Source organism: Felis catus, chromosome A1 (genome assembly GCF_018350175.1).
Source record: "Felis catus isolate Fca126 chromosome A1, F.catus_Fca126_mat1.0, whole genome shotgun sequence".
NCBI classification, from domain to species: domain Eukaryota; kingdom Metazoa; phylum Chordata; class Mammalia; order Carnivora; family Felidae; genus Felis; species Felis catus.
The window spans coordinates 238,263,887-238,288,690 of record NC_058368.1 but is presented as its reverse complement, the minus strand read 5'-3'; the positions used below and the strand labels follow the sequence as shown (position 1 = coordinate 238,288,690).

Sequence of the window (24,804 nt, the reverse complement as noted above, 5' to 3'; positions counted from 1 at the left end):
CAGCTAACACACTAGGGGCCTGTCCGCGTGTCACAAACACGGGAACAGCGATTGTGTGTGCTTTACCAAAGCCTCCGGAGAGCGGACCGTCGCGCTGGCCTGACGCTCTGCGGGAATGGAACGGCCGTGTCGGGAGCCATTCACCTCTGCAGGGGACGCGCACCGTGTTCTACTCGCCTTCCGCCACGGGAGCGTAGGCCGGGGCTTCAAGTTGTTACCAGTTCAAACCCTTGACTGTGTGTCATCGCTTGGGACCCCTGAGCGGCTCGGTTGGTTGAATGTCAGACTCTGGATTTTGGCTCGGGTCACGATCTCGGGGTCGTGGGATCGAGCCCCGCATCTGTGCTGAGAGTGGGGAGCCTGCCTGGGATTCTCTCTCTCCCTCTTTGCCGCTCCCTCAATAAGTAAAACATTTGAAGATGTCGCGTTTATAAGTTAGTCTTTGCGCGTGATGGATACCCCCAGAGCGTGAGCGGGCGTGAAGCACATTCACTTCTCAGCAGACACAGCTTTCTCAAAGGTGGTTTGGATTCGCGCCTCGGCCAGAGACGTGAAGGGCACCGATCCCCCCGCGCCCCTCGGCGCCCGTGAGCAAGTGTGCGGTCGGGCGGCCGATCGCCAAGGCAGGAGGGGGTCTCTGCTTCCGCCACCGTCTGCTTCCCCTCACCCCCTCCTCGGCTCTGGGGGCCCCCCTCGCCAGTGGCGGGCTCCCGTCTTCACTGTTCTCCCACCGATTGCTCGGCTCTTCCTAAGGAAGAAGGGCGAGGGCTTGTCTAGGAGGGAGAGCGGCCCTTTGTCCGTCACGCGGCCCTCCGGTCCCCTCACTACCCGTGTTTCTGCAGCGTGGCCTTGCCGTGCAGGAACACAAAACTTGTTAAAGTAAATGGTATCTGACGTTCCTTTAAGAGTTGGGGTCTTAAGAAAAATTCTCCCAACTTCCAGCTTATAAAAAATTACCATCAAATTTCCTTCTAATGACTTTATTGTTTTATCTGTAACCTAATCTTTCGGTGGCCCCGTCTTTCCCGTAGAGACTGTGTGAAGGCTGGTGCCCATTTTCTCCCGGAGAGGAGCTCAGGCGGGCACTGCCACCCCCTCCCAGGTCCAGACACTCAGCCTGACGGACCCTCGTCCCCAGTGTGCTGGGAGACCGTGTACGTGCCTGCAGGCTCCCCCTTCCCACGTGCACACATGGCACCTGGACCCCCGGCTCTCAGGAAACCAGCCGTGTAGAGGGTAGGATGTGTTAAACCAGCAGCAGGTGACTCTAGAGAACAAATAATTCCCAGATCTGAAACGTTACTAAGAGTGTTTTAATTAGTATCTACAGTTTATACATTTATAAAAGTTTTTTAAAAGCCAGTTCCCAGCAAAAAGAAACAGAGAACGATTTTCTAAAAAGGAAGAGAAAAAGAAGAAACCTACCAGAAACTAAAACTATGATTGCCGTCCTCCGTGCCCTCCACGCCCTCCACGCGGTCCCAACAAGGCACGTAACACAAGGCAAGTCAGCAGTGTGGACGTGGCTTCAAACTGCATCAGAGGGATCCTTCAGCACAGGAGACAACAGGTGCTGGCGAGGATGAGGAGAAAGGGGACTGTCCTGTACTGTTGGTGGGAATGCAGACTGGTGCAGAGATTGTGGAGAAGAGTTGGAGGGTCCTCAAAAAGTTAAAGATAGAACTACTCGGGGCGCCTGGGTGGCTCAGTCGGTTGAGCGTCCGACTTCGGCTCAGGTCATGATTTCGTGGTTCGTGAGTTCCAGCCCCGCGTCGGGCTCTGTGCTGACAGCTCGGAGCCCGGAGCCTGCTTCGGATTCTGTGTCTCCCTCTCTCTCTGCTCCTCCCCCACTTGTTCTCTGTCTCTCTCTGTCTCTAAAAAATAAATAAGAATGTAAAACAATAAAAAGATAGAACTGCTCTAGGACCCAGCAATTGTCCTACTGGATATTTACGCAAAGAATGCAAAAATACCGATTTGCAGGGACATGTGCACCCCAATGTCTATAGCAGCATGGTCGACAGTAGCCAAATTAGGGAAGGAGCCCAAGTGTCCACTGACTGATGAATGGATAAAGAAGATGTACATACACACAAGGGAATACTACTCGGCAATCAAAAAGGATGAAATCTTGCCATTTGCCACGATGCGGGTGGGGCTACAGAACGTTCTGCAAAGTGAAATAAGTCAGAGAAGGACACACCCCATATGATCTCACTCACATGTGGCATTTAGGAAACAAAAGAAATGAGTCCAGGGAGGAAGGGGTGCGCAGGGCGTGGGGAGGCAAACCTGGCTTCAGCCTCACAGCCTGTGGGGGTCAGACGGGGCGCCCCGAACCCTCGTGGGCCCGGGGGGAGGCCGGCACCGAGCACGGCGCACGTGGTGAGATCACGGTGGAAACGCCCTGCCCCGCGTCCCCCACGACTGGCCCTCCGGGGAGCTCACCCCGGGGGTCACGCAGGCCTCAGAACGTCCCAGGCTGTGACCTCTGCCCTGGCCCCCTGATCAGCAGCAGCCTGGGGGTGCAGGTACGGTGGGTCTGGGCGGCCCCCGAGTGGGGGAAGGGGCGTTGCCACAGCGGAGGGGCTGCCGGGTGAGCCGGAAGCATGCGGAAAGGGCCCTCCCTGCTGACCGCAGGGGTGCGGGTGTGAAGGGGTGAGTGTGGAGCAGAGCAGGGCGCCGGCCTCCTGTGTGTTTATTTCCTGCACGAAGACCTCGTCAGGTAGGAATTCAGCAGGACCCTTCCCTGTTGAGGATCCCCAAGCAGGTGGTCCCCACGTGGCAGGTGGTGGACACGGCCGGCCACCAGACTGCCTGCGTCCAGGGCGGCCGCCCCCGCTCCCAGTGGCTGACAGGCTGCCCGTGGCGCCAGCGCTTGGGGCCCGGCAGGGACTTCCACCTGACCAGCCTCGAACATCTGGGAACCACTCTGTCGGGAGGCTTGGGGCCCGGGAAGGGAGGCCTGAGTTGGACGGGCCAGCCAGGCTGGTCCTTCCCGCAGGTGCTGGTGCCTCAGGTGTGGACGTGACGCCCGGGGCTGCAGTCCTGGTTTTGTCTCTTGGACAGTGGCCCAGCGGGCACATCTTCGGCCCCCTGAGCCCCGTGCTGGCCATAGGTCCGTATAGGGACCATCACCAGCTACCTGCACGTCCGTCCCATACTCTGACCCCGAGTGCTGGTGAAGGGCAGCACACGGCTCCTCTGGGAAGGAGGCCACCCAGCCGTCACCCGGCCCTCTCCCGTTTCCTTGCATCATGTCCCTGATGGTGGAGACCTCTGTGGGCACCGGGCACTGAGGCCCGCTCTCCTCCGCACGTGGACGGGGTGCACACGGCTCTTTCTGCAGGCGTGGGCACTTCGGGATCTGCTGCTTGCTGAGAGCCTGTAGCCCCTGCCCTGAGGAGCGGAACTGACGACTGGGGGCCACGACACGGGGCCACGGGTGAGGCCTGGACCCCGGAGCCCAGCTCTAGTGGGGGACGGCGAGCTCGCCCCCGGGGACGAGGCGAGGAGGGAGGACGGGGAGCAGCCGGGCCCTCGCGGGGGCTCCCCTGCGCCAGGCGGCTCCGGGAGGAAGATCCCGTCCCCAGGCTCACGCGCCACGGGGTCCCCGGGGAGCCCCGGTGTCCGTAGAGGGCAGTGTCGGCATACTGATGGGAGGCTGCGGCCCAGAATCACGTTTGTTCTTACTTAGCAGAAAACTATGCCATAAATTTGCCATTACCACGAAATCAACGTGTCTTTTTTATTAAGAATGTCACAGAGCCGATTACTAGTGTTTATGTCACAGCTCTGTGTGCGGCTCCTCTTAGAACAAACAACACCCGCTCCCCGCCGCGGGAAGAGCGTGTTCGCGACGAGACCAAGTGGCTGAAAAGTTGAGCCATGCTGGCGGGCGGGAGAGCCGTGACGCACACGCGGGACCGACGGAGGCGGAGGGGCCGTGGCGGGGGCCCTGTCGCGGTGCCGCGTGCCAGCCCGTCCTTTCCCCGATGCCACCGCGGCCACCGGGCCACCCCGGGCCTAGGCGAGCGTGGCTGCGGCGCACGTGCGGTAGGCACGGCCCCGACCGCGGTGTCCGCCGTGAGGGCGTCGGCGGCTCTGCGGGTGTCGTGGGCCAGTCCGTTCACCGAAAACCACATCCGACCCGCCACGTCAGCTTAGTCTCTCACGGGAAGTTGAGGTGCAGACAGAAGCGTGCGTAACGGGAAGGAAGATGCTCTCAGCCGGGAAGCTACAAGGCGCTGGGGCTGCCTCCTCGGGGTCCTGCGGCCTCTGCGGGGCCCTCGCTGTCTGGCTGCTGGGTTTTTGAGCTCTGCTGCGGCCCCAGAGTCGCCGGCGTCTTTCCCGGACCGCTCCCCGCCCGGCCACCTTCCTGCTCGGGCTCTCCACCTGGCCAGTGTCACTGCCACGTTCGTATCCGTTATCAACGCAGATTTTGCCCCAGAGTCACAGGTGCGGGTCAGAGGGACGGCTACTTGTTCTGAGTCCGGCCCTGGGCCCGTCTGTCTGCGGCCATCATCTGCCTGAGTCCTCTCAAGAGGCTTCCTGGGGGCCCTCCCCTCCGGGCGCGTCCCGCTTCTCTGTGCTCAGTCGGAGGGATGTGTGTCCTCGTCCTTCTTCCCCTACGGGCCCTGGGCTCTCGTCCCGTCCGCGTCTGACCAGACACCCAGGGCCTGACCGGTTTACAGAAGGAGGAATAAATCGCAAAATGGATGAACGAGCGTTCGGCATTTCCATACACGGGCCTGCGTGGTTTGCTGTCTTTACGGGGAGCAGGTCCCACGGAGGAACAGAGCGAAACTCGGTGAGGCCACGGCACGGCCCCCTCGCCTCCCGACACAGGTGCCACGTGCATCCACGTGGGCTCATTCTCCTTGTCCGTGGCCGGGACAGGTCAGGGAGACGCCGCTGGGTCAGGGGCGCCTTCCGGGCGTCACATCGGGCTGACGGCTGGACAAGGACCAGCAGACCTCACCCCCGAGCCCTTGCTCCAGCCTGTTGCCTCGCCATCTTGGGAGTGAGGAAGGTCAGTGCTTTCGCCACCTTTCGATGACTCTGGTGTGTGAAAGACCCCCCGTGACTGATCAAGCAGAACGTTCTGGACACACAGGACCCGTAAGCCGGTTCCTGTGCTCAGTGACTTAAAGGCCACCTCTCTCCATCTCTCAGTCTTTCCCTCGTCCTTGGTTCCTCATGGTTGCAAGATGGCTTCTGGAGCTCCAGGCGTGGCCACGTTGCCCCATGATGGCCAATTTATGTGTTAACTGAGGTAGGTCACGGTGCCCATTTGTTGAGTCAGACGTCAGTCTGGATGTTGCCACGAAGGTAATTTCTTTTTAGATGTGATTAGCATTTAACCCAGTAGATTTTGAGTAAAACACATTAGCCTTCATAATGTGGTGGGCCTCATCCAATCAGTTGAAGCCCTTAAGAGCAAACACAGGTTTCTCTTCGGGACTGTAACATAGAAGGTCTGCCTGAGTTTCTGGCCCACCAGCCTGCCCTACACGTTTAGAGTCAAGACTGCAACCTCCATTCTTCCTTGAATTTCCAGCTTGCCGGCCTGATCTACAGATCTCAGACCCACCCCCGTAATCACGTGAGCCAACTGCTCGAAATCCGTCTACCCGTGTGTGTATTTACAAAAACCAATGTGCACGCTGTCGGCTCTGGTTCTCTGGAGAAGTCTGACTCTTACGGCCCCGAGAACAATTCTGCTCCCTCCCAGCAGGCCAGAACCAGGTCACGTGGCCACTCGCTCTGCAGACAGGTCAGGAACCTGGGCGTCTCGGCTGCCCTGCTTCTGAGCTGGAGGAAGAAGGGCTGGACGGTCCGCTGGGTTCTCTGCCGTTGTCTGCAGTCCAGGTGCGCTGGGACCACAGAGGACCGGAGTCAGAATCGTCCCCGCCCCTCCCAGGACGCGTGCCCAGGATCAGTCCTGCACGTCAGTGAGAAATCACAGGTTGGAGCCCAACGTGCAGACCTGGAGGTCCGCCCCAGGCTGTTTCAGGGTCAGGTGTCTTCTGGGTGCTCGGATCCCTAGGGAAAAAGCAAGCTTTCCCGTTATTTATTAGTCCCTAAAATTCAGTTTCTGTTCACTTGCACACGATCACGGCAGGATGAGGTCAACACAGTTTAAAAGTCTTTGTGCTCCCAGAGCAGTGGCTTCCTCCCGTGCCGCTGGGTTAGAAGGGCGATAGGACAATTTTAAGAAAAAAATTCTTGATTGAATTGGAGACTCATGCCTAATTAAATCCGTTATGTTTCTAGGTACATAATAATTTACCTGCATAAATAAAACAAAATAAAATAAAATAAAATAAAATAAAATAAAATAAAATACACAGGTAAACGGAATATGCAAAGTTGACTTAGCGTGGTATCACCGATGAACAGGAAGTCCAAGCTCTCTAAACAAGAAGAAAATACGGCCTTTTTCAAAAAAGGCGCCACGTCCTACACGCCGAATGTTGATTAAAATTCTGAAAAATCAGATGGCTTGAAAAGGCAGCCTCAAATTTATTCTTTCTTCTGAAGCAGAAAAACAGGTGTCTGTTTGCCAAGGGTGTCGTTTTGGTTGGGAGTGAGAAGAAATGATGGAAAACCCCCATCCGGCAAAACGGCGGAAATGGAATCTCGTGCGGACAGAAGCTGCACCCGACCAACCTCGGGAGCCGACCGAGCCGCGGGTGGGGGCGGATTCGCTGGGGTTTGTGCAGAACTAGAAGCGTCCGTCACGAGCTACTGGAGCTTCCGTGGCCCCCGGGCTGTGAGCGGGAGGGAGGACCTACCTGCACCTGGCGAGGGCCTCGGGGATGACGAGTCAGGACCACGGCAGGAAGGACCACGGAAATGTGGAAGCACGTGCGCATTTTTAGCTGCTTGCCTGGATTTTGTGGGTCTCGCCCGTGATGCCGGGGGCAGGTCCCTGACCCGGTGGGGGACGTGCAGGTGGCAGCAGAGACTCGGGAAGGCGTGTCTGGGCTCCTGCGGACCACCCACGTGGAGGTGGGCACGGGGGCCCGTCCAGCCCCGCCGAGGCGTGCAGGTAAGAAGCCCGATGGGGTGACGGGAGCCAGGAGGTGGGGTGTGTGTGTTAAATAGGGGAATGGTGCCCATGTTTGGGCTTGAAGGCTGGGGTGTGAACCGGACTCTTCCCTGCTGGTTGTCCAGCATCAGCTCAGACACTCAGAGGGGTGACCGGGAAGCCGACGGCCACAGAAAGCCCCGTGGGCCTGGGGAGGGGGACAGGACAGCGGTCCGCCTGCAGGAGCGTGTGCCGTCCAGGCTGGAGCTGGGCCCCTTGGCACGGGGGCCTCCGAGCTCACTGTCCCAGGGCAGAGCTGAGTTCCCAGCCAGGAGTGGGGGTGGCATCGAGCCTGTGGGCAGCCGGCACTGAGTGGCGAGCACATCCCCCACCAGGTCAGGGACCTGCCCCTGACCGGCGAGACCCACGAAATCTGCCTCCTTGCTCCTGACGTGCGGGTGGGGGGTGGGGGTGGGGGTGGGGCTCTGTGCCGCTGCCCAGACCTCAGCGACCACCCTCAGAGAGGCCGCCTAACAACCCGGGGAACCTGCCACGTCCACGGTAATGAGTTTGGGTCGGGCCAGAGCAGCACAAAGGCACCTCGTCCCTCCTGCAGTGGTCCGATGGCCCGTTAGACCAGCAGGGCCTGAGCGCAGGTCCATTGGTCGGGTCAGGCCAGCAGGGGCGTCAGTGGGGACCGGGGGCATCAGCGGGGACTGGGGCATCAGTGGAGACTGGGGCATTACTGGGGACCAGGGGCATCAGCAGGGACCGGGAGTGTCATCGGAGGCCAGGGCGTCAGCCGGGATGGCCAGGCTTGGCCGGGGGTGTCAGCGGGGCTGTTCAGTCCCCACGCAGACACGGCTGTGGTCCGGGTCCCACAGCTGAGCCTGTAGGCGGACCCCACGCCCACGGCGCTGGACCCCATGGAGGACCCTGCCCAGGCCTCAGCCTGCCCTTCCCTGGACTCCCACCTCCTGAATTGTCCCGCTGGAGCCCCCGCCACACGTGGCCAGCTCACAGCCAGAGGACCCCCGCCCAGGGACGTGGAGCCCTCGTGCACCAGAGGGGAGAAGGTGAGGGGGCGGCCACGGTGGAAAGCCGGCTGGGGGGGGCCGCAAAGGCTAAGCGGAGTTAGCGTGTGGCCCAGTGAGCGCACTCGTAGGGCTAGACCCGGGAGGACTGAATACGGAATCTCGAATGAGCGTGTGTCTGTCCATCGACAGAGGTTGGGTAAGCGGCTGCCGGTGTCTGTCTGTCTGTGGCCGTATCACCCACGGTGTATCATGGGGCACCATCTGCCGTAAGGGGCGATGCAGCCGTGGTGGGTGCCACAGTGTGGATGTCCTGCAGACCACACACGTGCAAGGGGCCAGACATGGAGGTCACGTGCTGATTCTTTTGACGTGAAGTGTCCACACTAAGTAAATTCAGTGATGGAACACAAGTCAGTGATTTTGGGGGTGGGAGGAGGGTTGGGGATCAACTCCCAGGGCTCCTTCCTGGGAGGGAGGAACGTTCCAGAACTAGACGGAGGTGGTGGTTGCGCCACACTGCGGACACGCTAAATGCCACGCAGTTGCTCGCTTGAGAGCGACTGCTTTTATCTGCGTGAATCTCACCTCCACTGGAAAAAGAGAAAGGATGCCCCGCCCAGTGCCCCTGAGACCCCGCTCCCCCGCCTCGCTGCCAGTTCCAGACGCATGTGGCTCGGCCCCGAGCGCACCGTGTGGCGGCGCTCCGTGTCCCCAGGCGTGGCGGGTCACAGACCACGAGGTCCGAGGGAGCCCCGGCCACCGGCAAGGACGGCGGTCCGCGCACGGGGCAGGGGGGTGGGCGGGGGCAGGGAGAGAACTCCTGTGCCCGGTGCCCAGCCCTCTGGGCTCCCAGGTGAGGACGGGCACCAGACTGAGGGCGGGCGGGCGGGCGGCCAGCCGGCTATGTCTGCATGTGTCGTTCCATGGGAAATGTTTGGTGCCGTGTCTGGGCCTGTGGCCGGGGCGCGTCTGGCTCGTGTCGCGTCTCTTTAACTGTGAGGCACACGCTCTGATCTCCCGGCTAGCACGGAGGGGGCCCTGGCCTCCGCCTGGTCGCTGGAATGGAACCGGCCGTGGGGGGCACGAGGGCGGGGGTCCACGGGCTGGTCCGCAGCCCGTCACATCCTGGAGGGAGGCTCTGGGCCCTTTGCCTCCGTCCCCCGCTTCTCACGGGCCGCTATTTCCTCTGTGTTTCCTGAAGCCCCACAGGCCTTTCCGGTGTCAGGTCCCCCAGGATTTCCCGGCAGACCCGAGCTCACCGGTCTGGAGCCTCGGGCACTGGATCTGGAGGGTCCGGAATCCCCGTAGCTGTGGCTCTCACATCTTTGCTCACCCGGCGCCCACCCGCCCGGACCGTCTGGGGAGGGTCTCCGCCTCTGCCCTTTCCCTGGGGAGGCCGCACCTGGGTGAGCACCCCCCACCCCCCACCCGTTCCCCAGCGTCCTCTCCCTCCGGCCCCATTTGTGGACGCGGTGGGGCAGGACGAGGAGGGCAAATGGCACCCGTACCCCCTTCACCTGGAGCCTCCGAGCACAGAGTCGTCTCCTCCAGGGCCCTCCGGGAGAACCGGGGGCATGGTGCCCACTGTGAGCACGGACCTCGCCAAGCAGGACGCCCGGAGCCCGTGGACACGCCGTGCCTGGCTGTGCTGGACGGGCTTCTCCTTTCGCTGGAATGGAAAGGATGACGTTAGGCTGAGCTGAGTGGCCCCGAAATTGACAGGCGAGGCCCTAATCTGGTGTGACTTGTTGGAGAGGGGCCGTTCAGGAGGTACCTGAGGGAAGATGGGGTCACGAGGGGGGCCCTCGTCCAATCCAACCGGTGTCTTTGTAAGAAGAGGAGATCAGGACACAGGCACAGAGGGACGGCCGTGGGGGAGCCCAGTGAGAAGCAGCGGTCCACACGCCGTGGGGAGAGGCCCCTGGAGAATCCCCCCGGAATCTCGATCCCGGCCATGCAGCCCGCAGGACGGAGGGAACATGGATGTCTGTTGTTCAAACCTCTGGATCTGTGGTATTTCTTATGGCCGAGCTAGTCAGGACAGACGGGGACTTGTGAAGAGGGTGAGGTCAGGGGGGCGGCTGGGGCGCCTCGGGCGTCAGGAGACCCAGCTTCTGGCCGGGCCGGGGCCACCGAGCCTGGGCTGGGCCAAGGCAGAGCGCCCCTGAGCAGCCCCGTGGCCCGAGCTCCGCAGCTGCTGGGTGACCACGGCCACGGTGGCCCCGCGGTGGTGCCGTCCAGCCTCGCCAGAGACTGTCTGTCCACGGCCGTCAGTCCCACGTGAGCCCCTGGTCTCGGAGAGGGCAGGGTGCGTGTGTACATAGACACAGGTGCGTGCACGTGCACGTGCGTGCACGTGGTGCGTGGGTGAGCGCGTGTGTCTGCGTGCACGTGTGCGCGCGTGGGTGCGTGACGCCGGGGTCGTCTGTGGCATTGTCCCAGGAGGCAGTGAGGGTCCAGCTCTCGTGCCCTCGTCCGCAGGGGCAGCGTCTGGGGTCTTGGAGCGGGGCAGGGTGCTGCCTCCGCTCCCACGAGCCCCCCGGTGCCCGTACCCCCAGACCCGCGGAGGAATTCGGCCGGCTCCGCTGGCGGTAGCCAGTCCCCTGCATCTGTTTGTTTCTCCCGAAAGAAATCTTCTGTTTGGTTCTAATGAGTAGCTTTTCCTAAAGAGAAACAGTAGGAGCAGCGGAAACGCAAGTGGGTTCTGTAAACTTGTAATCACACGTGTCAAACACCAGGCAGCATTTTCCCTCTAAAATAGACGCGGTGCGAAATAACACGGGCCTGCGCAGGGAACGGTGTTTCCTCTGACAGAAGTTAATTCTAAACTAAGTATTCCCTGAAAGAAAAGCGGGGGAAACATTTTTACATGTCTATCATTTGTCCTCAGAGGACACAAAGCAAATATGTTTTTTAACGCGTGACACCTGCATTATTCCGGTGGCCTCGGGCTATGTGCTGTTTCCAGTTTGCAGAATTGGAGAAGCAAACAGCCCTGCATTAAGAGGCACACACGGTACAGGCTAATCATAACCGCGCAGGAATCAGAGGCCGCCGGTGGAGGAAAGGGGCCAGGAGCCAGTGGGGGGTGGGGTGGGGGGGGGTGGGGGGGGAGCGGTAGGGGAGTCGGGGGGCAGGGCTGGGGGGCTGGGAGCCAGGGGTGCTGGGAGCCAGGGGGCAGAGGAGCCAGGGGACTGGGACTTGGGGGGCTGGGCCGGGGGACTGGGAGCCCGGGGGGGGGGTGCTGGGAGTTGGGGGGCCGGCTGGGGGACTGGGAGCCAGGGGGCCGGGAGCTGGGGGACTGGGAGTTGGGGGGCTGGCCCAGGGGACTGGGAGCCGGGGGCCAGGAGCTGGGGGTGGTCGGGAGCCAGGGAGTGAGAAGCCAGAAGCAGCAAACAGTGGGCACCCACAACAGCACACATGAGCAAATACTCCACTGGCCGGAAGCTCATTTCAGAACTTCTCAGGATTTCCCAGAGACGTTGGGTTTAAATTTTGAAGGGCGGCCCTGGGAAGGCACAAGGAATTTCGTCAGTAGCCCGTTTCCCGGAAAGAATGGATTCAGGCTGGGGGCCCAGAAACCACTCCGGGGCTGATCTGGGGACCGCCATCAGGCCTCCCCCTGAGCACAGACGGCACGCGCTGCACAGACCTTCAGGGTGACAGGGCCCGGCTCTGGAGGGCAGTGTTCAGAACATGGTGCTGATGCTCCCCTGGCCGTGCCTGGCCACCACTCAGCTATCCGTCCTCAGTCCTAGGACAACCACTCTCAACTCCTTCCAAATGGGGCATCTGATCCCAGTTTGGGACATGCCCACGGGGGACACCGCAGTCATCCCAGTGAGGGCCTGGGGCTGGGCAGTAGACCTGGGGGGCGAGCCCGTGGGGGCCCCGGGAGCCGGTTTCCCGCATACCCCACGGGGTACTGGGAAACCAGTTGGCAGGTTCCCTCCGTTTCACAATTCAGATGGGCGCCTGCAAATGCCCCAGGTGTGCAACCCACACGCGTGCACCATGCCACACGTGTGTGCACGCCACACCACAACGCGTGTGCACATACTATGCCACACGTGTGTGCACGCATGCACACCGCACCACAACGCGTGTGTGCACACACGTGCACGCACACGTGCTCTGTCCTAAAGGAGACCCAGCAGGTCCCTGCAAGCCCAGTCCCTGCCCCTGGGGGTGACCGTGTCCCCCAGGTCCCTGCAGACGATTGTGAGCTCTGTGCCCGGCGCCCCCAGTGCTCCCTGGAAAGGCCATGGCTCTGGCCAGCTCTGCTGGTACGAACACGTGTTCTAGAATGATGCCTCTAAAGCAGTCGCCCCTCTGCTGTAGTTGGTAGTGACCAGAGTCCCTGGTGCTGCCCCTTGTCCCATGTGGACAGGTGCACGAGCGAGGCCGGGGGACTTGTTCATAAGGGGAATTTGGGCCCGTGAAGCAGCCTTTTATGAGTCTGGAGGCTCCAAGTTTGGCTCCGTGCACCTGCTCCGCGGGTTAACGCACTCACCTATAAATAACGGTGCTGACAGGTCCCCTGTCAGCACCACTGATGGACGGTCCCTTCTCCCGCCATTACAGCCTTGTGACTGTGGGAAAATTAATTTAAGTGGTAGTTAATTTCTAATGAATTCCACTCAAGCGGTTAATGTGGTCCTCGGTGTTATGGTAACCTTCATGGATCATTGCATTATGTAAATAAATTCTACTTTACGCTGGTTTATTAAAAAAGAGAGTGAGATTGGGGAGTCTGGCTAAATCCCGTCTGCACACGCGCACAGCGGACTCGCGGCAGGGACGCCCTTAAATGGGGAAGAAACGGAACATCCATCAGTCTCCGGGAGTGCAGAGCCACTCCCTTTCACCTGCCCCGCCGACCACACTGCCTGCTTCCACCGCTCTGGATAAGCATCTCCAAATTCACTCTGTTGTTGCATTAGAAGGAAAAGGAGGAGAAGTTTTGCCTCAAAATCCGTGTGAATTTGGTAACAAACCTTAAAGCGCGTCTTTCCTGAAACCCCGTGTGAGGACAAGGCCAGGGCGGGTTCGCTCGGGGGCCGGTGGGGGGAGAGTCGGCAGGCTCGGCCCGGTAGGGCTGGCCTGGACGCACTCGCTCGCTGAGCCCCAGGGGCTGGCCAGTGCGCAGGGATGGTGGCCCCCACGGCCAGCACCCCAGGGACGCTCTGTGTTCACTCCCACGACCCTGGGTAACCCGTCTCTGCTTCTTAGCTCGGCCGCCGTGACCGCACCACACGTCTTTCTCTGAGGTCCGGAGGCTGGACGTCCCTGGGTCCCCTCTGGGTCCCCTTCTGGGCTTGCAGACGCACCTGCTCCTGTCCTCACCCCGGGGGGTGGGTGGGTTTGTGGGGGTCTCTCCAGGCGAGGGCACTGATCACATCGGGCCACGGCCCCGCCCTTGCCACCTCCCGATGCGTCACCCTGGGCTCTCTCTGTGGGCACTGGGCGCCGGCTGCGTCCTGCTGTCCGTACCTTCCCCTGCGCGCCTGCCCCCGTGGGGGGCCACGTCAGGAATGGGCAGGACAGACGTCCCTGAGCCGCACCACTAGGCCGCCCCACCGCTCTGAGGGCCTGACGCTTTCTTCTCCGGAATCTCTCTGGCGCCTGGGCTGAGACGCTGGGCTTCGTCTCGCGCTGCCGTCTGGAGCCTCGTGAAGTTGTGGACCAGGAGTGGCCGCCTTGGCCGGCCCCGCCGCGGCCTTGACAACGACCGGCACCTGGGGGTGATCCAGCAGCGCAGAAGGGAGTTCGGCACGCCCACAGCCACAGCTCGCAGACACGCACGAGCGCGGGTACTGAGGGCAGCCCCGCTGGCCCGCGCCCCCACACGGGCGCCTCACGGAGGCCCCTCTCCCCCCACCGAGGCCGTCATGTCTCCGCTGGCCTCGGGTCTGACTCCCAGGCAACGGGCAGACTGGAGGCGTGTGCTCGGTGTCCGGATCACGGTTGGGTCAGCGTCCACGATGGCCCGGCGGCCAGAAGCTGGAGCCCACTGAGCGCCGCCCCCGACAACGACCTCGAGAGCCAGCAGCCCACCCGACACCCCCGAGAGCCCCCTGCCCCGTTCGCGGCCCGTAGCCCAGCAGGACACGGTGGGCAAGAGGGCCCTCCTGCTCCCTCCACCATGGCCACTCCTGAGTCTCCCACGTTATCCCAGCAAGAAGGTCAAGAAGGTCTGCAGGGGTGCCCGGCTGGCTCGGTCGGCGGAGCGAGTGACTCTGGACCTGCAGGGCGTGGATTCAAGCCCCACGCCGGGCGCGGAGCCCGCGGATACGATACGAACGTGAGCGGGTGTGGCATGGAGTGTGGGCCCCGCCAGCCTCGCCCGCGCCTCTCTGCGCCTGCCCTGCTCCCCGCTCTCCACAGACCGCCCTTCCCGTCCTCACACCTGGGCTGGTCGCCTGGCTGGACACGTGAACCGTGGCTCCTACGTTTGCCTCTTCCAGACCCTGCTGTCAGGAGCCCAATTCCCAGGAAATGCAGTAAAGGTGTTGGTCCTGCCGGTGGAGGAGCCACTCAGTGCGAGGGGACGGAGGGGGCAGGGGGAGGGGTGGCAGATGGCTGGGACTCACACGCGGGTGCACGACCGCTCCCTGGGGTGGCCGGTGCTGTCCCGGCTCACAGGTGAACTCGCCAGGGTGTCGTCTGAGCAAATGGCCATTCAGAGGGTGGAGGAGGCCGGGGAAGGTATGGAGGAGAGCCCAGAAGCCAAGTTTAGGCTTGGGGAGGGGAGGGAGGCAGGGACAGGGGAGAACAGATCGGCCTCCCGGGACCCTGAGCCCCGGCCCGGTATCTCCTGCAGCCGAGACAGGGCAGAAGCCGGCTGTGTGCGGTCTCCCCGTCTTTCCTCGCTTGTGAGACGCCTCCAGGCTGCCCCGCCACCGGCTTCTGGCAGCGACAGCGAGGCTGATTTGGTTTCTCCGCAGAGTCGAACCGGAGCTCAAATGTGGAAAGAGAAAAAGAGAAAGAGGAAAAGCCTGCTTTGGAGGATCCAGAATAATATCCCCGAACTCCGTCAGTAACGGCACTAAGTCCCGAACCAAGCCAGCAGCAAAACCCGCAATGCGGAACGCTGGCAGTCCGGGGTCAGACCAGACTGAGATGCCGCGAACCGAGAAGCCGTGCGGGGCCCTTCCAATAAAAACGTCGAGGACGTCAAACCCGCCCGACTGCTGGAATCCTAGCGTGTGCGGTCGTAATAAGCAGGTTTACTGGGAGTTCTGGATGTGAAGCCCTTCGTTCCCTCGCACAGAGGGGGCCGCGGCCCACGGTCCTGGACACGGACGCGAGCACCGTGAGCCACTACGGGCTGGGCACCAATTCCCTCCCCCCGCCTCCCCCCCGCCCCCCCCCCCCCCAGCAGCAGACCCTCCCCAGCCTCACCCACCTCGAAAGATGGTGCTTTTCCTCCTCTGAAGCCCGGGGTAGCTTCTGGCCAGTTAGCCAATTGTTGGATGAGTCAGAGAGAGCTGCTTATTAAAAGGATGGGAGGGATGTGACCAGGGCCGAGTGTCTGGTTCGTCCCCCAGCCCCTCCCTGCCCGTCTGCTTGCTACGTGGGATGTAATAGCGGGGGCCCCAGCCACCATATTGTGCCCTGAGGTGACTGTGGGCATGGCAGCCGAGCCCGGAGGGTGGTCGGTGAGGGAGAGGATGGAAAGAGACGGGACACGGACAGCAGCTCAGAGATGCCTTCGCCTGCCTTCCTCCAGCACGAGGCAGTACGTTGCATATTTTGTTTAAGCCGCTGCCACTTCCAGCCTCGTCTCCTGCGGTGGACAGACGTATAGCTGACTGCACATCTTTGGGTGGTCAGGCAGGACTGTCTTGGGCACGAATCCACATACACACCATGTGTTTAGCCGCGTACGTGAGGCAAAATAAAAGCTTAGCGAGTATTTGGGTGAGCGGATAAACACACGAAGAATCGCATTTGATTCACCAACCAGAAAAGTCTCCACCCGTTATTCTACCTCAAACAACACATTAGGTAATTAAACTGATAAAAGTGGCAAGTAAAAAAAAACCCCAAAACCTACGGCTTCGTGCTCCAGTAGGTGAGTCCCTGCTGTCGATCACCGAGGGAGCAATTGTACCGTCAGACGGAAATCTCAGGACAGAGCCACAGCCTGGACGTCCCGGGGCAGCCGACGAACCGCCGGGGTTTCTGCAGTGACTCATGTTGTGTTTAGTATAACGGCCTCACTGGGTAAGAAGAAACACGCATCCCTTTCTGAGGAAAAGACGACGAATCCTTCACGGTGCGGCCAGAGGCGGAAATCTGTCTGAAGCCCGCGCGTGGGGGCGGCTCGGCTGGACCCCTGGGCCACCAGGGACGCTTCCTGACAGCTCTGTTTCTGAGTATTGACACAGCCAAAGTCAATTTCTCACGCAACGCACAGCAGCCCTCTTTGTTCTGTACGTTTCTCCCTTCCCCCACGCTTTTAGGAAAGAAAAACGGTAAGTTCGGAGGGAGGAAAATGACTGACCTCTAGTCGGGAATCACAAGCCTCATTACAAATGCTCAAATGGCCAAAATGCTTAACTCGTTAAAAAAGGAAAGGGGAAATAAAAACTCCTATAGGTGCAGAAAAAGGCCCCGCATCAGAAACGAGGCTTCCGTGATCCCATTCCATGTTGTCGAGGAAGCCAAGGGCAGAGGCGCCAGGGGGAGGGGGCTGGCCCTGGGTGCCTGCCAGCACCCCGTACGGACGCGTCCCCAGGTCTGGGATGGGCGTGCGAAGCGGGAAGGGGGCAGGAATCCCAGGGATCTGCTTGGGCGTTCACAGGACCTAACTGATGATCCCGCTGCCTTCCGGGGACAGGCCTGGGGCTGGAGTTCAAGGCAAGCACTGACCACCACATCTTCAGGAGTCTTTTGCATTTTGAACAGTGCAGATACATTATCTATTGGCAACGAATTAAAATTATTTTCAAAAATATTCTGTGTCGCTCGTAGTGGATGAAATTAGTGTCCTTGCTACCCGAAAGCTCAGGGTGTGACCTTATTTGAAATAGGGTCCCTGCAGATGTAATTAAGCTAAGGATCTTGAGGTGAAGTCACCCGGATTAAGGTGGGAGAATAAATTTTTGTTGCCTTGAGCCACCGAGTTGGTAACTTGTCACGGTGGCCACAGGCATCAGCCCACCACCGCCTTCCCCGGGCCCCCTTGACGTCCAGTAGAGAGCACTGGAGGTACAATCAAGGGGACACGTGAACTCACGTCCCTCTTACATCTGCATCGTATGTAGCCCTTCCCCAACCTGACTGGCGCGTAACGCGCGGTAAGAAAACACTACTGGCCTGCAGCCCACCTGGCCACTCAGAAGGACAGCAAGACCGCGGGCAGGCTCTCTGTGCGACAAGGGACGTTTTTGTAAACACAAGACCGCTGTGTCCTTCACGCGCTTCCCAAAGAATAGTCTTTTACCGCCATGAGAAAACTGGGTCTGTGAGCTCTTAAAGGCTTTAAATTTTAAGTTTAGGGAAAGCACGTGATTTCAAGATCTAAACTCTGCAACAGCAACAGAAACCCACACCAGTGTGCACACAGGAAGGGAGGGTCGGGTGAGATTGGAGGACGTGTGTAGACGGTCCGCGGGGTGTCCCCGAACAGCACGCCTGGGGTGATATGAATGAAAAGTACATGCGTTCAGTCGGGTTTAGAACAGCAAGCGCTACAGGGAAGGCGGGAAGGTCATGACGGTTTCTTTAAATCTTTTTATTTATTTACACCGGGTGACTTTTTAAAATGACCAAGTTTTGGGGTCCCTGGGTGGCTCAGTTGGTTAAGCATCGACTTGATGTCAGCTCAGGTCATGATTTCATGGTTTGTGAGTTCCAGCCCCGCGTCAGGCGCTGTGCTGACGGTTCGGCCCTGCTTGGGATTCTCTCTCTCTCTCTCTTTCTCTCTCCCTCTGCCCCTCCTCCGCTAGCTCTCTCTCCCGCTAAAAATAAATAAATAAAGTGAAGAAAATGAGTAAATGTTGTTTAGGGTCTTTAGAGCTGAAATGAAACCCCCAGGCCCCTGAGATCCTCTCTGCACTGCTTACTGAACTGACCATCAGGTACACTCACATACAACGTGGGCTCCCGGGGCCAGAGGCTGTGCTTGCTGCAGAGTGTTCTAGAACAGGGTTGGCAGATGTTTTCTGTAAAGGGTCAAAGAGCAAACGTTTCAGGTCCTCTGACACAATTGCTCAGGGCTGCCCATGCAGCGTGAGAGGATCCCCAGTATCCGCATGAATGAAGGAACATGGGTGTGTTCCAATAAAACTTTATTGACAGGAGCAGGGAGTGGCAGGGCCTGCCCACGTCTGGCTAAGAAGAGCAAGAGATCCTCCTTTGGGGAAACCGATGACCTGAAGCTCACACGCACCAAAGGGATAAAGAAACGGAAGGAGAACGCGCCCGTCGTCTCCGCTCACGCCGTAAGATGAAAGGAACATGCTGTAGGAAAACATACGGGGGCTACTCAAAAAATTACACAGGGCGACCCTATGATGCCTCAATCCCACTGCTGGGTGTTTACCCAGAGAAAATGAGAACACTCGCTCGGAAAGGTCTCTGCACCCCACGCTCACATAGCCAGGGCACGGAGGCGGCCCAAGGGAGGGAGCCACAAATGCGCAAAGATGGGGTGTCTACCCCGGGGAAGACTACTCAGCCACGAAAGAGAAGGACATCTTGTCACTTGCCACGACATGGATGGAGCCAGAGGGCAGGCAGTGTGCTCTGTGAGATCCGTGAGTCGGGGAGAGACAAATACCGATCCCCTCTTAGGCGTGGAGTGTAGAGAACAAAACCCGGAGCGGGACTGGGGGGCCCGAGGCGGGGGCGGGGGCGGTGAAGTGGGCGAGGGGGCGTCTAGCACCGCCAACTTCCGGTTTACAGGAGGCGGGTCCTGGGTATTAACGTATGCACGGCGACCACAGTTAACGACGCCGTATTTCACCCTTGAAAGTTGCTGAGAAGTAGGTCGTAGGAGTTCTCGCCACACACACACCAGGTCTCCGGGTACGTGTGGTGCCGGACGCCGATCGCCAACACTTCCAAAATGTACAAACGAGCCATCACGTTGTGCACGTAACACTAAGCCACTGTACGTCATTCAGAACTCAGTACTAAAGCAGCAGTGCCTGCACGTGGGTGACAGTATTTCGTGGGCCCTGCGGCCCCCCGGGAGAGGGGCCGCGAGAAGGGTGGGGAGCTGCCTCGCACAGTGATCACAAACAGGAGGCCGTCCTGCAGGGCGGGAGCAGAGGGCGCGTGCAGGTTCAGGCAGGGTGGAAGGCCTGGAAGCCTGGAAACCAGCTCAGACTGGGGGTCCCCCCTCCACCCACGGAGCCCCCCGGGGAAGCAGCGGCATCCACAGGCTGGAGAGGAGGTGCGGGCTGGCAGGTGCTCGGGGTGATTCCCCGTCAGGGTCTCCGTGAGGCTCAAACTCTCTTCTGGGAGCAGTTTTAGATTCTCGTAGGGATCGGTTATAAAAGCGAGACATGATCCTGACTCCTCAAAACGCAAAACCTACACCAAAACAGTGGGCCACCCGTCCCCTCCCCACCCCGTCCCATTCTCCCATAATTTCTGCTTTGGTGTGTGTTTCTCCAGAATTTTTATTACACGGTTACTAAGTACGTTTACTTGGGAAAACATGTGGCCAGGTTTGTAGGAGTTTAACGTTCATGTAAACGAAAACATGCTTTATGCACTGTCGTAGAGCTTTCTTCCAGATTTAATATTCAGACATAACGCCTCAGCTTGTGTCGGTGGCTCAGGGCCCAGTCGTTTGTCTTCCCGTGGCCTCGTGGCTGCCTGTACCTGACCACGTACCCCGCAGGATGCCAAACTTGTTCCGGCTCTTCGCCGTGTCAGACGCTGCTCTGGGAACAGCCCTATGGATTCCTCTTTCTGTGCAAGCATCTCACTAAGGATGCCGTAACACGGGGTCAGGGAGGATACGTGTCTTCTGCGTAAAAGTGGCTCGCTTGGTCTCTGCACACGTGCCACCGCCCACGGCCTCCGGAATCCGTGCTCCTCACCAGAGAGCGTTCTCTTCCTAAGGTCTGCAGCTCTGATGGGCAGATGCGTGCTTCATCTTTTCGTCATTCTCACTTCCTTGACCAGGAGTGACTTCGGTCATGCTTCAGTGCCGATTCTCGGACACTCCCGATCCGTGCCTTCTGCCCGTTTTTCTTGGACCTTGTTTTCCGTTAAGGGTGTGCGATGCCTTTTGCGTGCTTGTGACCTTCACTGTTGTGTCATGGTGGGTCCGTGCCCCGTTTCGTGGAATGTGCTGAATGGCAACATCTCCCTTTGGTTCTGGAGTCTGTTGAGGTCCGAGCAGAGGGCAGCGGGAGGACTGTCCACCCCTTGTAAGGAGAGCTCACGGACCGACCTTCGGGCCCAGGCCCCCAGGGTGGTGCTCCTCAGAGGCGATAGCAAGGACGGGTAGGACCTGGGGCCCGGCACAGAGGGAGCCACCCCAGCGGTGTTGACCATGTCCCTGGACTTGGGAAGCTCAGGCCACTGCTGGGGCCCTCCTGGGGGGGCCCTCAGGGGACAGAGAGCCAAGGCGATGGGGTGTCCTCTCCATGGCAGGAGGGAGGGGATCTAATTTTCCTTCCATCCTGACCAGGAGCCAGAGGCTACGTGGGAAGCCGTGTTTGGAGATCTGGTTCCTGGAGCAGACAGGGCCTGCCCTGCCGTTGGGAAGCAGCGTAAGGAAAATGGGTTCTCTGACATCCAGCACCTGGGGCCAAGTGGCTGCTTTCGGGGCCGGCTCCTCACGGCCCAGGGCTGCGGGCTTTCACCTGCGAAAGCGAGCCCGCGGTGTTTCTCGTCTTTTGACTTCTGGAGTCTGGATCTTGGGATGAGGTTTTCCCACCACAAACTGATGCAAATACTTTCCCGCACTTCTCTGTAACTTCTGTCCTCACCTTGCTTATTTGCGGCAGGTAGAAACCGCGCCGCAGCACGCGGAGTGTGGCCGTAACCCGACCCTTTCCCAGGCGGGACGCGGTGGTCCCCAGGCCGCCCGCTGAAGCCTTCGTGCTTTCCTTCTCCTGAGGAGCCACACCGATCCCGGTCCTGCTGAAGTTTCTCCCCAAATCTATTCAGTCCCCCGGTCCCTTTGTCCCTTTCCATGCACGCACGACTGTTGCACCCTGTCAGTGTGTTTTCACCTCTGTGGGTGAACCTCTGTGCACTTCTCAGGATGCAAGAACATCCTGGCTTCTGTTTACTTTTCTTCTTCCGAGCAAAGGTGGAAGCAGCCTGCAGACTGTGGCCTCCGTCAGCCTTCCTGCTGGGACTTCGGTGGCTTTGAGACGTCAGCGGGCCGTGTTCCCCTGAGAGTGGAGCCGGTGATGGGGACAGGTGAGCAGATACGTCTGGGATGTGAGTCCCACGGGTAGGGGCGAGGTGGGGGGTGCAGTGGAGAGGCGCCCAAAGATCCAGCTACTCCTGGGTCACCTTGCTTGTCAGCACCTGCTGCTACCAGACTTTAACTTCTGGACAGGCCAGTGGGTATGACATAGTATCTCCTCTGCATTAATTTGCATTTCCCTTCGGATTTATGGTGTGGGGCATCTCATGTGCTTTATTTCTGCCATTTTCCCATCACCTTTGGTGAAGTTCCACTTTAAGGATTGGGTTAACTAAGGCTCATCGGTGCGTGTGAACCACATGGGAGGCACCGTGAGGACCGTGGGCTGGGCGTCATTCCCCTGTGGCCCTTCACCCACGGGCTGAGGCTTGGGTGTCAACCCCACAGTGCTGGTCTTATGGGGCTTTGGACAAAACCCCGAGGAGGGAAAAGGGATCGTATGGCCAGTGGCAACGTGCAAGGTCAGGGGACGTGCACGGAGTGGCGAGTTCCAGGTCCGTCTAGACGGTACCTCCCCTCTGCCGCGCCCACGGAGCCAGTGCACCGTGCTTTAGAACGATCAACCTCTAGGAGCACCAGCTGAGGCCGGGTCACGGTTCTCACCCCGGGAGGAACCCCAGACACTTCCTTTCTGGCAGAACTTGCAAATCGATCGTGGACACCCGCCACCGACACGTAGCCTTGGATTTGAGACTTTGGGCTGAGGATGGAGAGGGGCAGGCGGTGTATTTTTTTCATTGGGTTTTATTGAGACACAATTCACATAAAATAAGATTTACTGGTTTGATGCGTTTCAACAAACGTGTACGGCTGTGAACCGGCATCACAATTAAGATTTCTGGTGTTGGTATTTGCATCTTTCTGCTTTCTTCTGGACCAGACCAGCCAGACATTTATGTGTCTTGTCCCTGTCGAAGATGGAGCCTTTGTGTTCTTCCCTTCTCCCTGCTGTCCCTCGGTTTTATAGTTTCGATTTCGCTCTCCTTTTTCTAGTCTCAGGTGGAAGGTGAGACCATTGTTTGCAGTCTTGCCTTTTCTCGTGTAAGCGCTCCGTGCTATAAATGTCCCTGTAAGTGTGGCTTTACCCTTTCCACGCGTGTTGATGTGTTAGTCAGTCCCCGTCTGGTTCCAGTATTTTGTACTTTCCCTTTCGAGTTCTTTGATCCCTGGCTTATTTAGAACCGGGTGGTTTAATTTCCAATTATTTGTGTGATTTCCCAGATATCTTCCTGTTGCTGAATCTTAGATTAATAGCACTGTGGTCAGAACATATATTTTTTTAATGACTTCAATCCTTTGAAACTCATCTCTTGGCCCAAAATACGGTCATTTTGGGTTGCACATCCCATGTGAACCTAGAAAAGATGCGTATTCTGATGTGAGGGGGGATGTTTTAGAAATATCAGTTTGATTAAATTGGCTGATAGGGTTGTGCAAATCTTCTGCATCCTTAATATTTTCTGTCTACTTTTCTGAGCAATTATCGAAAGAAAAGTACTGATGTGTACCGTCCTGATTTTTGTCTGTTTCTCCTTGTAGTTGCATACATTTTCGCTTTGTGTATTTTGCAGCTCTGTTATGAAATGCGTAGACATTTAACACTGTTATCTGTCCTTGGTTAATTAACCCATCTACCGTCATACCTGGTAATATTTGGTGATCAAGTCCACTTTGACCATCATTAGTGTATCCCTCCAGCTTTCCTTTGACTATTGTTTGGAGGCTATTATCTTCTACCGTTTACCCTCTCAGTCACTTGTGTTTTAAATGAGTTTCTTACAGACTGCATACATGTGAGTCTTCGTTTTTTATACAGTCTGAGGTTCTCTGCTGCTTGACTGGATGCTTACATAGGTACACGTGCTGGGATTATTGATAAGGTTGAATTTACATCTGTGGTCATTTATTTTCTATTTTATCATATCAATACGTCGTTCCTTTGTTCTCTTTTGGTTTTCTTATTTTAAATTAATTGGATATTTTGATATCGCACATATTTGTCCACTGTTGCCTTATCACAAATATCTTTTTATTTCCTTGGGGGCTGGTCCAATGTTTAGAGTGCACACTGTAACGTCACAGTTCACCTTCAAACAATACTTGCCACTTCACATGTGCAAGAACCTCATGAGTGTCTGCCCTTGTCCTGTGCTGGGCACGCTCACACTTCGGTCCTGCAGATGCCAGGACTTCGCTCTCATTTTTTCCTTACGTGATTTTTAAATGAGGAAAGAGTATCTTTTATATTTACCCAAATAAACAGTCACTGTTTCTAGCTTTTCATGTCTTTGTGTAGATCTGTGTTTCCAGCTGACTTCTTCCAGCTTCGGTGGATCTTCACCCTTAGTTTTCGGAGATGTTTTCACTAGACGTAGATTTCTCCGCAGCACCTCAGAGGTTTTACTGCCTTTCAGGCTGCACGGTCTCTGAGAAGTCTGCTGCTGTTTTTGTCGCTCTATGAAGAGTGAATCTCGTTTCTCTGTCTGCATTTTTTCTTTTTATCTGATATGGAGCAATTCAATAATGATGTAGAATTATGTGGTTTTCTTTATATTCCTCCTGACTGAGGTTTGTTAAGATTCTTGGATTTGTGGATTTATTGCTTCCATCCACCAGGGAAACATTTTGGCCGTTATTTCTTCCACGGTTGGTTTTTCTCCACCCTCCCCCAGGGCGGCAATGCCATTTACCCTACAGTGCTGGATACTGTCCCACAGCGCACTGCGTTCCTGGGTCTTTATTTATTTGATCTCAACTTGCTATCTGGAAATTCCATTTGGCTATTTTTTTTGCAAGGCTTACTGAAGTTGAATTCTAGGAGTTCTATAAGCGTATATTGTCATGAAATTGCTGCCATAATCAAGACAGAACATTTCCATCACCCAAAAGCATTCCTTCATGTCCCCTCGTAGCCAACCCTGGCTCCCCACCCGCAGCTCCCAACAACAGACTTTCTCCTGTGCCCATAATTTTGACTTTTCCATAATGTCATATAACTGGCATCATGAAGTATATAGCTTTTGAGTGCAGGCTTCTGTCAACCAGTGTGGTGGATCTGAGATTCATTCATGCTTTCATTCCTATCAATTCTTTCCTTCCTGTTGCTGAGAATTCCACTGTAAGAATGTATGCTTGGTTAATCCGTTTACCGGCCTGAAGCCCATGTGGGCTGTTTCCAGTTGGGGTGGTTTTCGTTTGAATTGTAAATAAAGCCACCATAAACACTGACATAAAGGTTTTATTGTGAACCTAAGTTTTCATTGCTCTCGGGCAAATACTCAAGGGATTGCTAAGTGATTGCATCATTCAACTTTATGACAAATGGC

General features: G+C 57.8%; 1 long non-coding RNA gene across 1 annotated transcript; it reads right to left on the bottom strand.

Annotated features, from left to right (window-relative positions):
* Window positions 1-18,351: 18,351 nt before the first annotated feature.
* LOC123385562 lies at window positions 18,352-19,154 on the bottom strand. Its single transcript, XR_006598354.1, has 2 exons — window positions 18,972-19,154; window positions 18,352-18,540 (listed from the first exon to the last, which is right to left on the bottom strand). It is a non-coding gene; the product is annotated as an uncharacterized LOC123385562 (long non-coding RNA).
* Window positions 19,155-24,804: the final 5,650 nt, after the last annotated feature.